This window comes from Oryx dammah, unplaced genomic scaffold (genome assembly GCF_014754425.2).
Source record: "Oryx dammah isolate SB20612 unplaced genomic scaffold, SCBI_Odam_1.1 HiC_scaffold_17, whole genome shotgun sequence".
NCBI lineage: Eukaryota > Metazoa > Chordata > Mammalia > Artiodactyla > Bovidae > Oryx > Oryx dammah.
Genome location: NW_024070201.1, coordinates 1,185,376 through 1,207,941, shown reverse-complemented (window position 1 = coordinate 1,207,941; position 22,566 = coordinate 1,185,376). Strand labels below are relative to the sequence as shown.

Genomic DNA, 22,566 nt, shown 5'->3' with positions numbered 1-22,566 from the left:
AATCGAATGGGTGATCACTGGGATTCTCAGGATTAATTAAGCTAGGTTTAATGTGTCCAGCAACTAAAATTATTTAATAATTTCCTATGGAAATTTTTCTATTTTTTGGTTTTCTCCCAAAATCACATTATTTTTTCTGATTATAAAAAAATTGGAAGTATATAATTAATATAATAAATATATATGTATTTGTGAATATAGTTGCTTTGTTTCTTTAAGATAAATTCTTAGATGTGAACTTTTTGAATATAAAGTATAGTTACATTTTAAAGACTTGGTAAAAGCTAACAAATTCCCTTGTTCAGTGGCCAGAGGACATGAATTTTAAAGTGATAGACAGGATATGCAAATAGCTAATAAGCCCAGGACGTTACTAGTAATTAAATTAACCTTAAGGGACATGCATTTTTTTATTCATTTAATACACACACATATGTGTGTGTGTATATATATATTTATATTTATATTTGGCTTCAGGACATGTTTAATTACTCCAGTTACAGATAGATAGCACTGAGGCTACTGCCCTAGCCTTGAGGATTCAGTGGAACACAGACGTTTTTTCAAATATATTTTTGAATTTTTACAATGTTTGTTGGTTTCTGCCATACAACAACACATATCAGCCATAATTATGTAATACATCCCCTCCCTCCTTAGCCTCCCTCCCCTCCCCCAATCTCGTTGCTCCAGGTCATCACAGAGCACCAGGCTGGCTCCCTGTGCTACACAGCAACTTCTCACCAGCGGTCCATCTTCCACCTAATAGAGTATATATGTCAGTGCTGCTTTCTCCATTCGTCTCACTCTCTCCCTCCCCGACTGTGTCCACAAGTCCATTCTCTTCATCTTCATCTCCATTCCTTCCCCGTAAATAGGTTCATCAGTATCACTTTTCTAGATTTCATATATATGTGTTAGTATTTGTTTTTCTCTTTCTGCCTTTCTTCTCTATATAACAGGCTCTAGATTCATCTACCTCACCAGAACTGACTCAAATTCATTCTTTTTTATGGTGAGTAATATTCCTTTGTATATATGTACCACATCTTCTTCATCCATACATCTGTTGATGGACATCTAGGCTGCTTCCATGTCCTGGCTACCATGCTGCTATGAATACTGAGGGTACATGTATCTTTTTCTGTCATGGCTTCCTCGGGATGTATGCCAGTAGTGGGAATGCTGGGTCATAATGGTAGAGTTATGCCTATTTTTAAAGGATTCTCCATACTGTTTTCCATAATGGCTATATCAATTTACATTCCTACCAACACTGTAGGAGGGCTGCCTTTTTTCCACATCCTCTCCAGCATTTATTGTTTTGTATATTTTTTGATGATGACCATTCTGACTGGTGTGAGACGATACCTCATTCTAGTTTTGATTTGCATGTCTCTAATGATGAGTGATGTTGAACACTTCATGCATTTATTTATTGGCCATCTGTATGTCTTCTTTGGAGAAATGTCTATTTAGGGTCTTCTGCCCATTTTTTGATTAGGCTGTTTTTTTTCCTAATACTGAGCTGTATGAACTGCTTATATATTCTGGAGATTAATCCTTTGTCAGTTGTTTCATTTGCAGTTATTATCTCTCTTCTGAGCATTGTGTTTTAATCTTATAGTTTCCTCTGCTGTGCAAAAGCTTTGAAGTTTAATTATATCCCATTTTTTTGTTTTTATTTCTATTACTCTAGGAGGTGGGTCACAGAGGATCTTGCTGTGATGTATGTCAAAGAATGTACTGCCTATGTTTTCCTCTAAGAGCTTTATAGTTTTTGACCTTCCATTTAAGTCTTTAATCCATTTTGAGTTTATTTTTATGTATGATGTTAGGAAGGGGATATTGACTTTTCATTAAGAAAATAGACCAAGTATTGCTAATACAGAGTCACTGCATTTTTCAGGCAAGTCAATTAGATAAGCTCCTCCTTGAAAAAAAGATAAGTAGTTCTCAGAAAAAAGAGGAGCCATCATTTCTCTGAACCACCCATGAGCGTTCCAAAGACAAGGTAGAGAGATAGATTCTAGAATGAATGGTAGGCAGGAGCTAGGCCTTCACATAGGTGGTGATGTTCAGCAGAGATGCCACAGGAGCCCCAGGCCTCCCTGGTCCTAGGAGATTGCTCTGGACCAGAGGTCTGTGAGAAAGGCCAAGCCACACCTCCGGTCCTCACAGACTGACCGGCCTGCATCCAGCTGGCCCTGTGCCCTGTTCCAGCTATACAGAGGATGCCTCCCTCTGGGATGCAGTACACAGGGGCACAGAGCAATTGGGGCTTCTTTTCCTCACACCAGCCTGTTCACCAGCATCAGGAAAAAAGCTGCACTCTCCCTACTAGCTGAAGCCACAGCGTCTAAGTCAGGGGTTGTATTACAGATGTTGGTGAGGTCAAAACTCCCATGAAGTGAATCTGGGGCCAGGTGGCATGCTTGAAACACTCTGGTGGGTCCCCACACTGTCCCCCAGAGCTGAGTGGCATCCTTGAGGGCGAGGACATAGGCTTACTGGCCATAAAGTCCCCCAGCCATTGAAAGAGAAAATGCCCTTCATGTTCTTGGTAAAACTTCTGGCAATATCCCTTTCTCTACAGAACTTCTCTCATTCATACAGTGAAGACCTTGCTGCTCTGAATCTGTGGATGAAGAGCCTCCAGGATCAGTGACAAGCAGCTGCAGGCTTGGTCAGGGCCAGAGTGAGCTGGAGGGGCTGAGGCTCCGCAAGACAAGGGTCACCTCCCTTCTGCTGTCAGACAGACTGACTGAAGACCCATCAGGGCTGTATTCCTCACCCTTCCTCATCTGAGCCCTCAGGCATTGGTTATTGAGTGCTAGCTCCTCACTGGACACTAAGTGAAGGCAAAACAAGAGCAATACAAGAAACCACCCACAATAGACATGACCTCATGGGACTTTTAGTCTAAAACAGGCATTTTTTGAACTGTTTGCCAGGACCACGCTAAGCACTTTATAAATATTATAACATCTAATCATGACAAAACTCTATGTATTATGTATTTTTATCTACTGAAAGGAAGCAGATGTTCAGAGACTGACTCACATATCGTGGGGCTACACAGGCTAAGGATTGATTCTCAGCCTTGACTGACTCCAAAGACCTCACCATTAGCTTCTGGGTGAAGAGGATTCTTTCAGAATGCATTTCAAACTATCAGTTCAATGACTGGTTGTTGGTTAGGGTGAAGGAAAATGGGGCTGTCCTGTTACTCATGGGAGTGAAAATGGATGAATGTTTTCAGCAAAGCAATCTGGCAAGATATCATAAGCAATCAAGAGCTTTCATCTTTACCCAGAATTCCATTTTTTAACATTCTATCCCAAGGACAGAATCAGAAATGTGATCAAAGATTTATGTGCAGACATGTGAGCATGTGTGCTAAGCCACTTCAGTAGTGTCTGACCTGCAACTCCATGGACTGTAGCCTGCCAGGCTCTTCTGTCTGTGAGGATTCTCCAGGCAAGAATCCTGGAGTGGGTTGCCATGTCCTCCTCCAGGGGATCTTGTAACCCAGGGGTCAAACCCCTGTCTCTTGACTCCTGTATTGGCAGGTGGGTTCTTTACCACTAGTACTACCTGGGAATCAACAGACATACCTCAGAAATATTGCGGATTCAGTTTCAGACCACTGAAATAAAATGAATATCATAATAAAGTGAGTCACATGAATTTTTTGGTTTCCCAGTGCATGTAAAAGTTATGTTTACACTATACTGTAGTCTATTAAGTGTGCAACTGAATTATGTCTTTAAAAAGTACATTCCTTAATTTAAAAATACTTTATTGCTAAAAAATGCTGTCATCTGAACCTTTAACAAGTTATTAATATTTTTTTTTGGTGGAGGGTCTTGCCTTGATGTTGGTGGCTGCTGACTGATCAGTGTGGTAGTTGCTCAAAGTTGGGGTAGTTGCTGTGGAAATTTCTTAAAATAAGACCACAGTGAAGTTTGCCCCATTGATTGACTCTTCCTTTCAGGAGCAGTTTTTCTATAGCATGCAGTGCTGTTTGACAGCATTTAACCCACATAGAACTTCTTTCAAAATTAGAGTCAGTCCTCTCAAACCCTGATGCTGCTTTATCAACTTAGCTGATTTAATATTCTAAATCCTTTGTTGTCATTTCAACAACCTTCACAACATCTTCACCAGAAGTAGATTCCAGCTCAAGAAACCACTTTCTTTGCTCACCCAAAGGAAGCAACTTTTCATCCATTAAATCTGTATCACAATATCGCAGGAATTCAGACACATCTTCAGGCTCCACTTTCAGTTGTCTTGCTATTTCCATCACATCTGTGGGTACAGCTGCCACCGAAGCCTTGAACCCCTCAAAGTTATCCGTGAAGGCTGGAGTGAACTTCTTCCAGACTCCTGTTCATGTTGATATTTTGGCCTCTTCCCATGAATCCTGAATGTTCTTAATGACATCTAGGATAGTGAGTTCATTCCAGAAGGTTTTTAATAGACTTTGCCCAGATCCATCAGAGGAATCACTATGACAGCTATAGCCTTATAAAGTGATGTTTCTTAAGTAATAAGACTTGATAGTCAAACCTGGAACCCCTGATGACTCAGACGGTTAAGAATCTACTGGCAATGTGGGAGACGAGTTCTATCCCTGGGTCAGGAAGATCCTCTGGAAAATGAAATGGCCTGGAGAATCCCATGGACAGAGGAGCCTGGTGGCCTACAGTCCATGGGGTCACAAGAAGTCGCTTCACTTTCAGTCAAAACTACTCCTTGATCCATGGGCTACAGAATGGACCTTGTGTTAGCAGGCATGAAAGTAACACTAATCTTATTGTATATCCTCATCAGAGCTCTTGGGTGACCAGGTGCCTTGTCAATGACCTGTCATATTCTGAAAGGACCTTTTCTTTTCTTTTGAGCAGCAGGATCTCAGCAGTGGACTTAAGACATTCAGTAAACTACGTTGTAAATAAATGTGTTATCATCCTAAACTTGTTCCATTTGTAGAGCACAAGCAAAGTAGATTTGGCATAATTATTAAGGGCCCTAGGAATGGTAAATGGGCATTCACTTCAAGTCACCATCTGCATTAGCCCCTGTCCTTTGAAGGTTTAAAGTCAGGCATTGACTTCTCCTCTCTAGCTATGAAATTCCTAGATGGCATCTTCTTCCAATATTAGGCTGTTTCATCTACATTGAAAATCTGTTATTTAATGGTACCACCTTAAATAACTATCTTAAGTAACTATTTTAGCTAGATCTTCCAGATAACTTGCTGCAGTTTCTACATCAGCACTTGTACTTTTATGTTATGGAGAGAGTTTCTTGCCTTAAACCTCATGAACCAGCCTCTGCTATGAGACTTTTCTTCTGCAGCTTCCTCACCTCTCTCAGCCTTCAGAGCACTGAAGAGAGTTAAACTTTGCTCTGGATTAGGCTTTGGCTTAAGAGAATGTGGCAGCTGGTTTGATCTTTTATCTAGACCACTAAAACTTTCTCCATGTCAGCAATAAGACTATTTCTCTTTCTTAACCATTTCTGTGTGTTCACTGGAATAGCACTTTTAATTTCCTTCAAGAACTTTTCCTTTGCATTTACAACTTGGCTAACCCTTTCGTGCAAGAGGCCTAGCTTTCGGCTTCCCTCACTAAGGTTAATTATTTCTAGCTTTTAAAAGAAATGTGTGACTTTTCCTGTCACTTGCACACTTAGAGGCTGTTGTAGGGTTATTAACTGGCCTAATTTCAGTATTTCTATGTCTCAGGAAATAGGGAGGCCCAAGGAGAGAGAGAGAGAGATGGGGAAGGGCTGGTTGGTGGAGCAGTCAGAACCCATGTTTATCAATAAGTTTTGCCATTTTGTGTGCATGGTAGCACCCCAAAACAATGACAATAGTAACATCAAAGATCACTGATCCCAGATCACTATAACAAATATAATAATGATGAAAAAGTTTGAAATGTGAGAGTTAGCAAAATATAACAGAGACACAAAACAAGCATATGCTGTTGGAAGGACAGTATTGATAGACTTGCCTGACACAGCATTGGCACAGAACTTCAATTTGTAACAAGAACATAGCATGTGCAAAGTGCAATAAATGAAGTGCCATAAAATTTGGTATGCTTGAACAGCTGACTGGATATTTGATTTAAAAATTGAGTATATATTATACTCTAACAATATGTATTATTATAAAAACAATAATATATGTAAATACATAGAGAGAATATATGGAATAATTTATTTAATACATAAAAGTAAATGACATCATAATAGAATATCTAGAATTTGCCTTAAAACAATCTGGACCAGAGGAAGGGAAATGGATTGGACCTGGCTAATGGATACATGTAAGTGTACTATATCATATTTCTATATAAAAAGGCTTAAAATATTTATGTAAAAGATTATTCCATCAAGCATTATTTATTGCAGTGAAAAATACACTGTAGTATGGTATTCCTTGAGGCAAAATATATGCAGCTATTAAAAGGGATGTTTTTGAGAAAAATATAGTAACATGGAAAATGCTCTCAGAATGATGTAATCCAGACACAAAACTGATAAAATTTCATTTCAATTATTTTAAAAATGTAAAGGAAACACCAAAATGTTAATAGAAAGATTGTGGTGATTTTCCCCCCTATATTTATATGTTTTTATATTATTTTATAAATACCATTTATACTCAGAAAAAAGAGAGTGATGTATGGAACCACACAGTCAATCTTTACATCTAACAGGTCCCTTACTATTGTCACTGTCAGCGATGGGTTATTGGTCTCATCAGCCAACTGAACCAATGTGACCTGGGTGGCAGGTTTTGGTTACATGTAAGGAGGTCGTTGGAAAGGAAATAAAACTCCTGGCTTTATAAGTTACACCCTGTACTTCTGCAGGACACAGCCAGTTGTGTTTGTGAGAGACAGTTCCTTTGTCAAGGAGTGATGATGAAATGAACAGCTCTGCTTTAGTTCTATGAATGTTTGGAGTTTTTTGTCTTTAAAAACACTCTATTGATGTTTTCATATATAGATTCATTAAGTATTTAGCAAGAGCCTGCTCTATGCTAGGTACCATGCTAGGCATGGTTTAAAAGATGAAGAGATATACCCTGAAGAAACCAAAATTGAAAAAGACACATGTACCCCAGTGTTCATTGCAGCACTATTTACAAGCTAGAACGTGGAAGCAGCCTAGATGTCCATCGACAGATGAATGGACAAAGAAGCTGTAGTACATATACACAATGGACTATTACTCAGCCATAAAAAGGAACCCATTTGAGTCAGTTCTAATGAGGTGAACGAACGTAAAGCCTATTATACAGAGTGAAGTAAGTCAGAAAGAGAAATATGAATGTTGTATACTGATGCATATATATGGAATCTAGAAAGACAGTACTGATGAATTTATTTTCAGGGCAGCAGTTGAGAAACAGACATAGAGAACAGACCTATGGACACAGAGGGGATGGGAGGAGGGCAAGGGTGTGATGTATGGAGAGAGTAACATGGGAACTTACAATATTATATGTAAAATAGACAGCCAATGGGAATTTGCTGTATGACTCAGGGAACTCAAACAGGGGCTCTGTGGCAACCTAGAAGGGTGGGATGGGGAGGGAGGTAGGAGGGGATTTTGGGAGGTAGGGGACATGAGTGTATGGCTGATTCTTGTTGATGTATGACAGAAAACCACAAAATTCTATAAAGCAATTATCCTTCAATTAAAAAAAAAAAAGATGAAAAGAGCAGAGTGCCTGCACCTAAGAAAGTTCAGTCTAATAGGACAGGCTGAGGTAAATAGTTGTTAAACTGGATAGAAAGGCTGAGGTAGGGCTTCCTAGAGGTGGTCTGGGGGTTGAGAACCTGCCGGCCAGCGTTGGGGCCACGGGTTCAGTCCCTGGTTGGGGCAGATCTCACAAGCAAGCACCTAAGTCCATGCACTACAACAACTGAGCCCATGAGCCACAACTACTGAGTCCACGTGCCTGGAGCCTGTGCTCCACAGTGAGAGAAGCCACTGAAATCAGAAGCCCGTGCACCACATGAAGGGTAGCCCCCGCTCCCTGCAACTAAAGAAAGCCTGTGTGTGGCAGCGAAGACCCAGCACAGCCAAAAATAAATAAGGAAAAGCTGAGGCAGAAGTAAGCTCAGGATGAACCATCAAACCCACGCTGAGGGTCCACATGCTCTTCCGAACTCACTTGCTGCTAAGATCTTTCACTTAGCAATTAATGTATAGAATAATGGTAGATTTCAGTTATAGAATAAATGGTAGGTTCTTTGTCATCTCACAATTTAGATTACATATTACTCTTCTGCCCTTAATGTCAGGCTTTTATGGTATCCTTAATGTAATTTTTAAAAAATAATCTGACTGATTGGCCAGGATTTGACCTTTACATTATGATCTAACATGTTTATTCCATTGCAAATAGTTTCTTCTTCAAAGATGTATGATCATCATATTTCAAACACCACAAACCTTCCTTGGTTCCCTCGACTGCAAGCTGAATTTTCAATTGTAATTACTAGAATTTGTCTTTATCATGGCATGAACTTTATAAAATAAAAGTCGATGTAAAATTAATATGAGAAAAGATTTTTTTTCTGGTGCTCAAAACCAATGGCTTCATTGGTAATTCAAAAAAAAAATTCTTATTAAAGCATTTTTCAAGAGTGTATCAATGATAGCTATTACTTATATCCTGTGAAAATAAGTTGCAGATCTGGTAACGCTTTCTAGAAATAACTTTACAAAATTTTTATTTGGTATTGTTATAAGAAAAAAAAAAAAAGCTAGTCATCATTCCTCCCTCTATAAAATGTAAATTAATCAAAAGGCTTAAATATCAGGCTTAATTATCCTCTTTCACTTTGTGAGGATCTGGTTTGAAACAAAACGCACAGCAGAAATAAAAGAGGAAAAAATAGCTCAAGAGCAATTAAGAGCATAGAATTAGAGCTGGTGCTAAGAAACATGACTCAACCTGTAGGATTACAGAAAATCTCCTTGTAACATCCGTTCCATGGCTCTACCAATAGAGGAACTGTATCTTTTTCTCTTTGCCTCCTCAGAGATTTACTGAAGAATTCCTAATTTAAGTGGTTAACCAGCAGTAGAACCAGAAAATAGAGTTATTTTCACAGAAGGTAGATTTTATATTGAGTTCAGAAGATACAGTTTATAAAATTTTAAATGATTAAAATGTAGCTATGTCTCTGAACCCTACTAGATAGAAAAAGGAGCATTCAGATAAATTAAGGCTTGCATCCTGGGTTGTCTGATTCCAAGTTCAAAATCTCTGCTACAGTCCTGCTCTTTTCCCCTATCTGGATCCTGCCCTAGGGTCTAGGAGGTAATAAGAATGAGATACACAGAAGAGCTGACAATCAGAAAGACAGATAAATTACAAATTGACAACCACAAGGTAAAGGAGACGTCAGAGAACAGACAGCATGGTATGGGAGCAGTTTTAAATGAGATTTGGGGACACAGACTCTGCTTGTTCTGAGACTGTGGCAGTCAAAGGGGTCGGTGAATCTGACAAGAGAGACAGCCCTTGAGCTGGATCTTAGAGAAGGAAGAGATGTTTTCCTGGCTGAGGGGTAGGAGAGAATGATTCCAGACAGAGAAATAGTATCTTCAAATACACAGCTTCATGAAATTGGTGGGCTGCGATAATACCCCAAAATTCTATCCATAGTGAGCCATGAAGAAGAAAAGGGGCAAGTTTAAGAAAATGAGGGAAGAGTAGGATATGTTTAGTTTAAAGCTGGTTGAACTTTAAAGGCGTGTGGGTATTCCAGGTGGAAATGTCCAACCAACAGTTGAATACATAACATTGATCTGGAGCTTTCAACAAAAGTGTCAGAGGAGGTATAATTTGGAAAGAATAGTGAGTGATGGTTCAGCCAGTAGAGATGGTTGAGGTCAATCTTGGATGTTTAATTCAAAAGGAGCAGATAATAGAGGATGGCACGCTGGATCACCAACACTAACTAGCAGCCCTGTGGTGGTTACAACAAATGCCACCATTTATCCACATCATGGGTTAAATAGGCTGATATGAGTTGGTCCAGTACCAACAACACCATTTATTTATTTTTTTTTTGGGGGGGGTAGGGTTTATTTATTTTTTTTGTGTGTGTTTTCCTTTCTTTTATTTTTTAAAATTAATTTATTTTAATTGGAGGCTAATTACTTTACAGTATTGTGGTGGTTTTGCCATACATTGACATGAATCAGACACGGGTATACATGTGTTCTGCATCCTGAACCCCCATCCCACCTCCCTCCCCATCCCATCCCTCTGGGTCATCCCAGTGCAACAGCCCAGAGCTCTCTGTCTCATGCATCAAACCTGGACTGGTGATCTATTTCACATATGATAATATACATGTTTCAATGCTATTCTCAAATCATCCCACCCTCGCCTTCTCCCACAGAGTCCAAAAGACTGTTCTATACATCTGTGTCTCTTTGCTGTCTCGCATACAGGGTTATCATTACCATCTTTCTAAATTCCATATATATGTGTTAGTATACTGTATTGGTGTTTTTCTTTCTGGCCTACTTCACTCTGTATAATAGGCTTCAGTTTCATCCACCTCGTTAGAACTGATTCAAATGTATTCTTTTTAATGGCTGAGTAATATTCCATTCTGTATATGTACCACAGGTTTCTTATCTGTTCATCTGCTGATGAACATCTAGGTTGCTTCCATGTCCTGGCTATTAGAAACAGTGCTGCGATGAATATTAGGGTACATGTGTCTCTTCCAATTCTGGTTTCCTCAATGTGTATGCCCAACAGTGGGATTGCTGGGTCATATGGCAGTTCTATTTTCAGTTTTTTGAGGAATCTCCACACTGTTCTCCATAGTGGCTGTACTAGTTTGCATTCCCACCAACAGTGTAAGAGGGTTCCCTTTTCTCCACACCCTCTCCAGCATTTATTGTTTGTAAACTTTTGGATAGTAGTCATTCTGACCGGTGTGAGATGGTACCTCATTGTGGTTTTGATTTGCATTTCTCTGATAATGAGTGATGTTTAGCATCTTTTCATATGTTTGTTAGCCATCTGTATGTCTTCTTTGGAGAAATATCTGTTTAGGTCTTTGGCCCACTTTTTGATTGGGTCGTTTATTTTTCTGGAATTGAGCTGCAGGAGTTGCTTGTATATTTTTGAGATTAGTTGTTTGTCAGTTGCTTCATTTGCTATTATTTTCTCCCATTCTGAAGGCTGTCTTTTCAACTTCATTATAGTTTCCTTAATTGTGCAGAAGGTTTTAAGTTTAATTAGGTCCCATTTGTTTATTTTTGCTTTTATTTCCATTATTCTGGGAGGTGGGACATAGAGGATGCTGCTGTGATTTATGTTGGAGAGTGTTTTGCCTATGTTTACCTCTAGGAGTTTTATAGTTTCTGGCCTTACATTTAGATCTTTAACACATTTTGAGTTTATTTTTGTGTATGGTGTTAGAAAGTATTCTAGTTTCATTCTTTTACAAGTAGTTGACCAGTTTTCCCAGCACCTCTTGTTAAAAAGATTGTCTTTTCTCCATTGTATATTCTTGCCTCCTCTGTCAAAGATAAGGTGTCGATAGGTGTATGGGTTTACCTATAGGCTTTCTATTTTCTTCCATTGATCTACATTCTGTCTTTGTGCCAGTACCATACTGTCTTGATGACTGTAGCTTTGCAGTATAGTCTGAAGTCAGGCAGGTTGATTCCTCCAGTTCCATTCTTCTTTCTCAAGATTGCTTTGGCTGTTTGAGGTTTTTTGTGGTTCCATACAAATTGTGAACTAAAATGGACTGGAATGGGTAAATTTCACTCAGATGACCATTATATCTACTACTGCAGACAGGAATCCCTTAGAAGAAATGGAGTAGCCATCATGGTCGGCAAAAGAGTCCGAAATGCAGTACTTGGGTGCAATCTCAAAAATGACAGTATGATCTCTGTTCGTTTCCAAGGCAAATTATTCAGTATCACAGTAATCCAAGTCTATGCCCCAACCAGTAACACTGAAGAAGCTGAAGGCTGAAGCTGGACGGTTCTATGAAGACCTACAAGACCTTTTAGAACTAGCACCCAAAAAAAGATGTCCTTTTCATTATAGGGGACTGGAATGCAAAAGTAGGAAGTCAAGAAACACCTGGAGTAACAGGCAAATTTGGCCTTGGAATACAGAATGAAGCAGGGCAAAGACTAACAGAGTTTTGTCAAGAAAATGCACTGCTCATAGCAAACACCCTCTTCCAACAACGCAAGATAAGACTACACATGGACATCACCAGATGGTCAACACCAAAATCAGATTGATTATATTCTTTGCAGCCAAAGATGGAGAAGCTCTATACAGTCAACAAAAACAAGACCAGGAGCTGACTGGCTCAGATCATGAACTCCTTATTACCAAATTCAGACTTAAATTGAAGAAAGTAGGGAAAACCACTAGATCATTCAGGTATGACCTAAATCAAATCGCTGATGATTATACAATGGAAGTGAGAAATAGATTTAAGGGACTAGATCTGAGAGAGTGCCTGATGAACTATGGACTGAGGTTCATGACATTGTACAGGAGACAGGGATCAAGACCATCCCCATGGATAAGAAATGCAAAAAAGCAAAATGGCTGTCTGGGGAGGCCTTACAAATAGCTGTGAAAAGAAGAGAGGTGAAAAGCAAAGGAGAAAAGGAAAGATATAAGCATCTGAATGCAGAGTTCCAAAGAATAGCAAGAAGAGAAAAGAAAGCCTTCCTCTGTGATCAATGCAAAGAAATAGAGGAAAACAACAGAATGGGAAGACTAGAGATCTCGTCAAGAAAATTAGAGATACCAAGGGAACATTTCATGCAAAGATGGGCTCGATAAAGGACAGAAATGGTAGGGACCTAACAGAAGCAGAAGATATTTAAAAAAGATGGCAAGAATACACAGAAGAACTGTACAAAAAAGATCTTCAGGACCAAGATAATCACAATGGTGTGATCACTCACCTAGAGCCAGACATCCTGGAATGTGAAGTCAAGTGGGCCTTAGAAAGAATCACTACGAACAAAGCTAGTGGAGGTGATGGAATTCCAGTGGAGCTTTTTTAAATCCTGAAAGATGATGCTGTGAAAGTGCTGCACTCAATATGCCAGCAAAAACTCAGCAGTGGCCACAGGACTGGAAAGGGTCAGTTTTCATTCCAATCCCAAAGAAAGGGAAGTCCAAAGAATGCTCAAACTACCGTACAATTGCACTCATCTTACATGCTAGTAAAGTAATGCTCAAAATTCTCCAAGCCAGGCTTCAGCAATACGTGAACCATGAACTTCCTGATGTTCAAGCTGGTTTTAGAAAAGGCAGAGGAACCAGAGATCAAATTGCCAACATCCACTGAATCATCGAAAAAGCAAGAGAGTTCCAGAAAATCATCTATTTCTGCTTTATTGACTGTGCCAAAGCCTTTGACTGTGTGGATCACAATAAATTGTGGAAAATTCTGAGAGAGATGGGCATACCAAACCACCTGACCTGCCTCTTGAGAAACCTATATGCAGGTAAAGAAGCAACAGTTATAACTGGACATGGAACAACAGACTGGTTCCAAATAGGAAAAGGAGTACGTCAAGGCTGTATATTGTCACCCTGATTATTTAACTTCTATACAGAGTACCTCATGAGAAACGCTGGACTGGAAGAAGCACAATCTGGATTCAAGATTGCTGGGAAAAATATCAATAACCTCAGATATGCAGATGACACCACTACCCTTATGGCAGAAAGTGAAGAGGAACTAAAAAGCCTCTTGATGAAAGTGAAAGAGGAGAGTGACAAAGTTGGCTTAACGCTCAACATTCAGAAAACTAAGATCATGGCATTTGCTCCCATCACTTCATGGGAAATAGATGGGGAAACAGTGGAAACCGTGGCTGACTTTCTTTTTGGGGGCTCCAAAATCACTGCAGATTGTGACTGCCGCCATGAAATTAAAAGACGCTTCTTATTCCTTAGAAGAGAAGATATGACCAACCTAGATAGCATATTCAAAAGCAGAGACATTACTTTGCCAACAAAGGTCCATCTAGTCAAGGCTATGGTTTTTGCAGTGGTCATGTATTGATGTGAGAGTTAGTGAAGAAAGCTGAGTGCCGAAGAATTGATGCTTTTGAACTGTGGTGTTGGAGAAGACTCTTGAGAGTCCCTTGGACTACAAGGAGATCCAACCAGTCCATTCAGAAAGAGATCAGCCCTGGAATTTCTTTGGAAGGAATGATGCTAAAGCTGAAACTCCAGTGCTTTGGCCACCTCATGCGAAGAGTTGACTCATCGAAAACGACTCTGATGGTGGGAGGGATTGAGGGCAGGAGGATAAGGGGACGACAGAGGATGAGATGGCTGGATGGCATCACTGACTCAATGGGCATGAGTCTGAGTGAACTCTGGGTGTTGGTGATGGACAGGGAGGCCTGGCGTGCTGCAATTCATGGGGTCACAAAGAGTTGGACGTGACTGAGCGACTGAACTGAACTGAACGAATTGTGAAAACATTTTTTTCTAATTCTGTGAAAAATACCGTCGGTAGCTTGATAGAGATTGCACTGAATCTATAGATTGCTTTGAGTAGTATACTCATTTCACTATATTGATTCTTCCAATCCATGAACATGGTATATTTCTCTATCTATTTGTGTCCTGTTTGGTTTCTTTCATCATTGTTTTATTGTTTTCTATATATAGATCTTTTGTTTCTTTAGGTAGATATATTCCTAAGTATTTTATTCTTTTCATTGCAATGGTGAATGGAATTGTTTCCTTAACTTCTCTTTCTGTTTTCTCATTGTTAGTGTTTCAGAGAAGGCAATGGCAGCCCACTCCATTACTCTTGCCTGGAAAATCCCATGGATAGAGGAGCCTGGTAGGCTGCAGTCCATGGGGTCACTAAGAGTCAGACACGATTGAAGTGACTTAGCACTTAGCAAGTGTATAGGAATGCAAGGGATTTCTCTGTGTTAATTTTATATCCTGCAAATTTACTATATTCATTGACTAGCTCTAGTAATTTTCTGGTGGAGTCTTTAGGGTTTTCTATGTAGAGGATCGTGTCATGTGCAAACAGTGAGAATTTTACTTCTTTTCCAATCTGGATTCCTTTTATTTCTTTTTCTGATCTGATTGCTGTGGCCAAAACTTCTAAAACTATGTTGAATAGTAGTGCCATGCCACCATTTATAAAAGCTCCTATGTAAACATGTAGAGTGAGATCAAACAACTTACAAAAAAGAAAAACAGAAAAAGAAAAACCTGGAGCCACAAACTGTAGGTTGCTTGTGTGTACTTCCTTTTGCTTATCCTAAATATACCATTTTACCCTATGGCTCCAGTGTATTAGAACTTGGAAGCCAATTCCTAGCATAAAATTTCCATTTTTATTACTTTTGAGATGATCTTCAGCCATGGTTTATTTTTCAGCCCTACTTTGTTTATTTGTAGTTTCAGTTAACATGACATTCAAATTTTGCCATGAAAACAGACAAATTCTGTGTGACTATCACATACTGGCAATGGTGCTAAGTGCTCTTTCTTTCCCTCTGCCACTGTAATTGTCACCAGCGAAGGACTGTGGGGGTTATGACTTTTGTAATCAAGTAGGGATTTTCAGGAAACAATATTGGTGTTAAGCGAACAATTACTTTTGGTGCCAGGAATCTTGGTGTGGTGCAGCTGTCAGAAACAACTTTCTAAGGATCTGTGTGATAAGTTATTCTTTGTCTAGTTTTTATTAAAATTTTTCTTTTTGGTTTCAAGTCCATTTGAAATAGTTAAACACTAAACTCTGCTCTCTGGTTTGTTCAACATGTATGACTATTATTAGAGATGAAAATATAATTACTATTTGGCACTGAAAGAGTTCAGAATGAATGTCCCTAAAATATGCTACTTACGCTTATTGATTAGTTTGAGCTGAAGTCAATTAAGGTACAAAAGACTCGGGAAGAATTGTTGCTGCTATTGTTGTTTTACTGCTGCTGCTGCTAAGTCACTTCAGTCGTGTCCAACTCTGTGTGACCCCATAGACGGCAGCCCACCCGGCTCCCCCATCCCTGGGATTCTCTAGGCAAGAATACTGGAGTGGGTTGCCATTTCCTTCTCCAATGCATGAAAGTGAAAATGAAAGTGAAGTCGCTCATTCGTGTCTGACTCTTAGCGACCCAATGGACTGCAGCCTACCATGCTCCTCTGTCCATGGGATTTTCCAGGCAAGAGTATTGGAGTGGGGTGCCATACCTCCCCCTTAACTGCCTAAAAGAATTCAGAGGGAGAGTCTGGTCCAGGAAGATAGCTATCACCGGAGGTAACTAAGAGCATATGGGCTGTTTGGAAAGCTGGAGGAAACCCAGCAGAGTCTCTTTGTTCAAGGTCCTTTCTCTCTCACTGTCTGTGAGGCACAGGAAGCATTGATTGACCAGCATTGGCTCTTGCTGTCTTGCTGTGAATTGTCTTCCTCCCCTTTTAAACTCCAGACCCCTATTGCCTTCTTCTTTTTTCAGAATATGGCATCTCAGCCTCAACTGCCTGACTTTCAGGGAGCCTCTCACTATCTTTTTTGGGGCTCCCATATGTATGTAATTAAATGTGATTCCCTCATGTTAATTTATTTTCATTTGTTTGTTGGTTCATGAGTGCTCAGTCGCGTCTGATTCTTTGCTACCCCATGGACTGTAGACTGCCAGGCTCTGCTGTCCATGGGATTCTCCAAGCAGGATTACAGGAGTGGGTTGCCATTTCCTCCTCCAGGGGATCTTCCCAACCCATGGATCGAACCTAGGTATCCTGCATTGCAGGCAGATTCTTTACCGTCTGAACCACCAGGGAAGCCCATTAATCTGTTTTATGTTAATTTAATTAATAGACCAGCCCAAAGAACCTAAATGGGTAGAAGAAACCTTTTTGTCCCCAACAGCATGTACTGACTGTACACAGTATCCTTGGTTCTATTCAGAAGGCACACAGGAAGGAGCTGCTTCTTTCTGGAAGCCCCGTGTCTTCTGAAGTCTCCTTCAGCTCAGTTCAGTCTTAGTCGTGTCTGACTCTTTGTGACCCCATGAACCACAGCATGCCAGGCCTCCCTGTCCATCACTAACTACCGGAACTTGCTCAAACTCATGTCCATTGAGTCAGTGATGCCATCCAACCATCTCATCCTCTGTCATCCCCTTCTCCTCCTGCCCTCAATCTTTCCCAGCATCAGGGTCTTTTCCAATGAGTCAATTCTTCCCACCAGGGGGCCGAAAGTATTGGAGTTTCAGTTTCAGCATCATTCCTTCCAATGAACACCCAGGACTGATCTCCTTTAGGATGGACTGGTTGGATCTCCTTGCAGTCCAGTGGACTCTCAAGAGTCTTTTCCAGCACCATAGTTCAAAAGCACAAATTCTTCAGTGCTCAGCCTTCTTTATAGTCCAACTCTCACATCCATACATGACCACTGGAAAAGCCATAGCCTTGACTAGATGGACCTTTGTTGGCAAAGTAATGTCTCTGCTTTTTAATATTCTGTCTAGGTTGGTCATAGCTTTCCTTCCAAGGAGTAACCACCTTTTAATTTCATGGCTGCAATCACCATCTGCAGTGATTTTGGAGCCCCCCAAAATAAAGTCAGTCACTATTTCCACTGTTTTCCCATCTATTTGCCATGAAGTGATGGGACCAGATGCCATGATCTTCATTTTCTGAATGTTGAGCTTTAAGCCAACTTTTTCACTCTCCTCTTTCACTTTTATGAAGGCTCTTTAGTTCTTCTTTGCTTTCTACCATAAAGGTCATCTGCATATCTGAGGTTATTGATATTTCTCCAAGCAATCTTGATTCCAGCTTGTGCTTCATACAGCCCAGCATTTCTCATGATGTACTCTGCATATAAATTAAATAAGCAAGGTAGTAATATACAGCCTTGACCACTGAAAAACCATAGCCTTGACTAGATGGACCTTTCTTGACAAAGTAATGTCTCTGCTTTTAAATATGCTGTCTGGGTTAGTCATAACTTTCCTTCCAAAGAGTAAGCATCTTTTAATTTCATGGCTGCAATCACCATCTACAGTGATTTTGGAGCCCCTCAAAATAAAGTCAGTCCTTTTCCTCTTTGGAAGTCTCCTTAGCTATAGACATAATAATGCTGCAGAGCCAACAAAGTGTCTGAGGAAGGCTTAATAGTTTAGTCTTAACATGGAACGAGTGGGAGATGTTCTTTCACTAAGCACTAGACTGCTCCATCAGTTCAGGGGAAGTCTAGGACAGTGGTGCTGGACTGGGAACTCAGGAGGCCCAATCCTGGCCAAGTAGAGAGCTGGAAACCTGGAGAAGATGAAGTGTTCTAGAATTTATACCTCCCCTTGGATATAGGGCTTCCCAGGTGGCTCAGCTGGTAAAAAATCTGCCTGCAATGTAGGAGACCTGGGTTCGATCACTGGCTTGGGAAGATCCCCTGGAGAAGGGAACAGCTACCCACTCCAGTATTCTGGTCTGGAGAATTCCATGGACAGTATGGTCCATGGGGTCGCAAAGAGTCGGACATAACTGAGCGACTTTCACTTTATTTGGATATTGGGGGCTTCCCTAGTGGCTCAGATGGTAAAGAATCTGCCTGCAATGCAGGAGATTTGATCCCTGGGTCAGGAAGATCCTCTGGAGAAGAAAATAGCAACCCACTCCACAGTATTCTTGCCTGGGAAATCCCATGGACAGAGGAGCCTGGTGTGCTACAGTCCATGGGGCTGCAAAGGGTCAGGCATGACTGAGCGACTAAAATTTTGGGTATTGTGAATACCCCTGACCCCTTCAGAGCACACTGGTCCAAATTCCAACTGCAGCCTGAGGGCCTTCCCTGGCTTCTGAGGCTTGGGAAGTAGAGGAGAATTATCACACCCTTGGGAGCAGCCTTCAACCCGTGGTTGAAAGAGGTGGTGTGTAGATACTCTGGCTCCCTTGCGGGGCTTGCACAGCTGCTGTGCATGCTTTGTATCAGCTTCCCCAGCAGGACTATGCCCAGTCGCCCACAATGGTAACTGGTCTTACAATACGCTCTTTATCGGCCACCTTCCTTTCCTTGTCTTGTTTTCCCACCTTTCCCTACTCCTGTTTGCTTCTACTTCCCCAGTAAACTTGCATTAAAAACTTTGTCTCAGGATTTACTCCTGTGGAAAGGTAAGGACTGAAATATGTCACCTCATCTTTCAGAGAGAGTTTCAGGCCCCCAGCACAAATGCCATCACACCCACAAGGCGGGCACGGCGATCAGGAAACCACCATGAAGGCATGAGTGCTCCAGACTAGTGTGCCATCCCGAGCACCAAGCAAAGTACTTAGATAACAGAACTCAGAAGGCACTGCCTATCTTGGGTTTCTTTCTCTGTGCTCAATGCTGACTAGCCTTCTTCTACCCACACCTCTTCCTCAACACTGAGATTAATTCAATTAACCAGGGTTCATTTTCTAAGCCACCATCACACTTGAGCCTTGCCTCCCTGTGATACTGGCAAGTCATCTTGAGATACTGGTAAGCATCCAGGCCACCTAGGCTCTTGGCTGCATGTTCACAGGCAGTCTCTTGTTTTTTGTTTTTTTTTTTCCTGATATTTAGATTCCTAAGTATCTATTATCTCATCAATATGGCACCCCTGTCGCTTCTCCTAGGATCAGTCACATACTCCCCTATTCCAACCACATGACTCCATGAGACTCACCAGGTCCATCAGCAGAATCAAAGGACATCTGCATATCACCTTCTGCTCCCAGACATAGTTGTTTACCAAGGGAATGTAAGGTGATGAAATGGAAATAAGAGTGGACCTCTTTGAACTTCTGATAAAATAATGGAGAAAGGTAGGCTAAAAGCTCTGGGAGGGGGCTAAGGTCCAGGAGGATTTTTTGTGTTTTTTGTACTTGACCAAGAATTTGGCAATCATCCTTGCTTCCCCCCTCCAGTCTCTGTCAACCCTGAGCCCCACCTTGCTGGCACCAGGATCCAGGTCTCCAGTCTGCTCCTAAATCACTTGAACAGCCTTCCCTCTCTATTTTCCAGTTGCCAGAGTGTTCTTTCTAAAATGCAAATCTGATCTTATCAGTCTCTACTTGTAGCCATTCTGTGAATTCCTGTTGCTTTCTGGAAATCATTCAGATCTTTATGAGGATTTCAAAACTGATGGGACCCTTTTTGTCTGGCCCTCTGCCTACCTCTCTAGTCCTCTCTCTCCACTCAACTCTTCAGAAAAAAAAAAAAAAAAAAAAGTGCCTGCTATTTCAGCAAACAAAGACTGTTGTCTGCCATCAAGCCATCAGCCACTAAGGAGCATTCAGAATGGAGAATAAGAAGATACTGGCCCTAGATAGTTAAGATGTGTGTCAAAGGAATGATTTCAATGAGCCCAGACTCTTGCATCTTCCTATACATAGAAGAGCACAAAACTCATTAACCTGAGATGTCTGTTTTCTTGATTAGCAATCATCTTTTGATATTTGACATCTTGCTTATTTGTTTTTATTTAAACAAAAACTCCTATGTATCCTGGGCTTCCCAAGTGGCTCAGTGGTAAACAATCCACCTGCAATGCAGGAGATTTAGGAGATGCAGTTTCAATCCCTAGGTTGGGAAGATTCCCTGGAGGAGGGCATGGCAACCCACTCCAGTAATCTTGTCTGGAGAATCCCATAGACAGAGGAGTCTGGAGGGCTACAGTCCGTGGTGTCGCAAGAGCCGGGCACGACTGAGCACTCACCACTACCACCACCTATATATCCTGGCCCTCCCTTTCCTCTTTGGAGCAGCTTCTCAGAGCCATCTGAGAGGCTGTATCCCAGGCTATAGTCTTCAATAAGGTCCCTGAATAAAGCATAACTGGCATTTTCTAAGTTGTATGTTTTCCTTCAGTCCACCTCTCTTTGCATAACACTCAAGAACTTCCTGCTCCTGCAGTTGAATGAGTCAGACTCACAGTCATCTCCGTGTCTCCATGTGTGCCACACAGAGACTCTCTCCTTATGGAATTCTCCATCATCTTCCCTCTGCCTCTCTGTGACCTAATGGCTCTTGCTGGTCCCTTGGGACTGAGTTGAAGTATCACTTTCTCTGAGAAGACTTCCCTGATTTCCTCTCACATAGATCAGGGCACCTCGTACTTTACTCTGGTGACACTTAATCAAACTATTTTCTAATTGCTTATTGACCTGTATCCCTGGAGCTCAAAGGGGTACAGAAGCTCATGTCCAAATTTCCTGGAAAATTTCCAAAATGAGAGGTGGCTAAGCTTTCCCTCAGTGAGAAAAGGGTACTTGGGTGGGAGGGGTCTGTTCTCCAGGGATTGGGTGAGACAAAGGATTTCTCTTGAAGGAAAGGGACATCTCAGAAGGGACCTGGGCTTGAGTCATTTGATGGAGACCTAAGGGCACTGCTCAGCAGGGCACCATTACAAAAATGTCTGCTTGGGCTTTGCCAATAGAACAAGTGAGGGGTCAGTTACAAGTAGTCAACCAATTACTGCATACAGAGCCCAGAGCAATGTGGCAGGGTAGCCCTATGGGACTGAAAACTCCACATACAGGAAAAGGAAAGCTTTCCACTAAGGCCAGAAAAGTGAAATAACTTGCTTAAGATTTCAGAGCTAGGACATGACAAAGCTAGGATTTGACTCTGATTCAACAGGGTTGTATGGAATGGATGGCAGGGCAGGAGTGACTGGGTAAGACTTGGGTGGGTGTTTATGTGTGTGTGTGTGTGTGTATGTGTGTGTGTGTGTGTGAAAGACCAGGTGAGTAAAATACCAAGATTTTGTGGAGAAGTAGGTGGGAACAGAAAACAACAAGCATAACATCCCTTACAGGTACAGCTTCAGAAACGCCCATGGCAGAAAACTCAGTTACCCAAAAAGTGAGCACAGAGCTATTTACCTCCGTTGATTCCTGGATCACACCAGGAGAACTGCTTTGAAGTGTTTCCTTGAAAAACAAGCCCACCCCCCCCACCCCACCCCCATTAAATCTCAGTGAAGGGAAGGAAGCGAAGTCTGGCCAGCCTCCCAGGACATCTTAAGTCTGGTCACTGAAGATGCTTGGAGAAAGTCTACATCGATTTCATTGTTCACATTGTGCCAGAACCCCCAGGGCCCAGGGACACACCTCAACCTGAAACCTGCCAAGACTGACACTCAGGATCAGAGCAGCCCCAGCTCGGAACCCGGTGCTGCCTGGAGCAGGCACACCCAGTCGCTGCCGCGCGCTCTCCGAAACCCCGACTGCCCCGGGGCGCATTCCTCCCGCTCCCTTTCGGACGGCTAGGCTTAAGCAGAAGGCAGGCGGATACAAGTCTTTAGCGAAACAGCCCTGAAGCCCAACTGGAGTTTTATTTCTAGAGCGAGAGCGGGCTGGGGAAGGGGGTGGAGAGGGGAGCTCGCCGAGCCGGAGCGCGTCACCGTCGCCCGGAGAGACGCCGCGCCGCGCGATCTGCAGAGGCGCTCGCTCTCCCGCAGCCGGAGGGCGCAGCGGAGACACGAAAGTGGCGCGGGCGGCCC

At 41.6% G+C, this 22,566-nt stretch overlaps 1 pseudogene; it reads right to left on the bottom strand.

Moving 5' to 3' along the window:
- Positions 1 to 2,029: 2,029 nt before the first annotated feature.
- LOC120876075 lies at positions 2,030 to 22,306 on the bottom strand (annotated as a pseudogene).
- Positions 22,307 to 22,566: the final 260 nt, after the last annotated feature.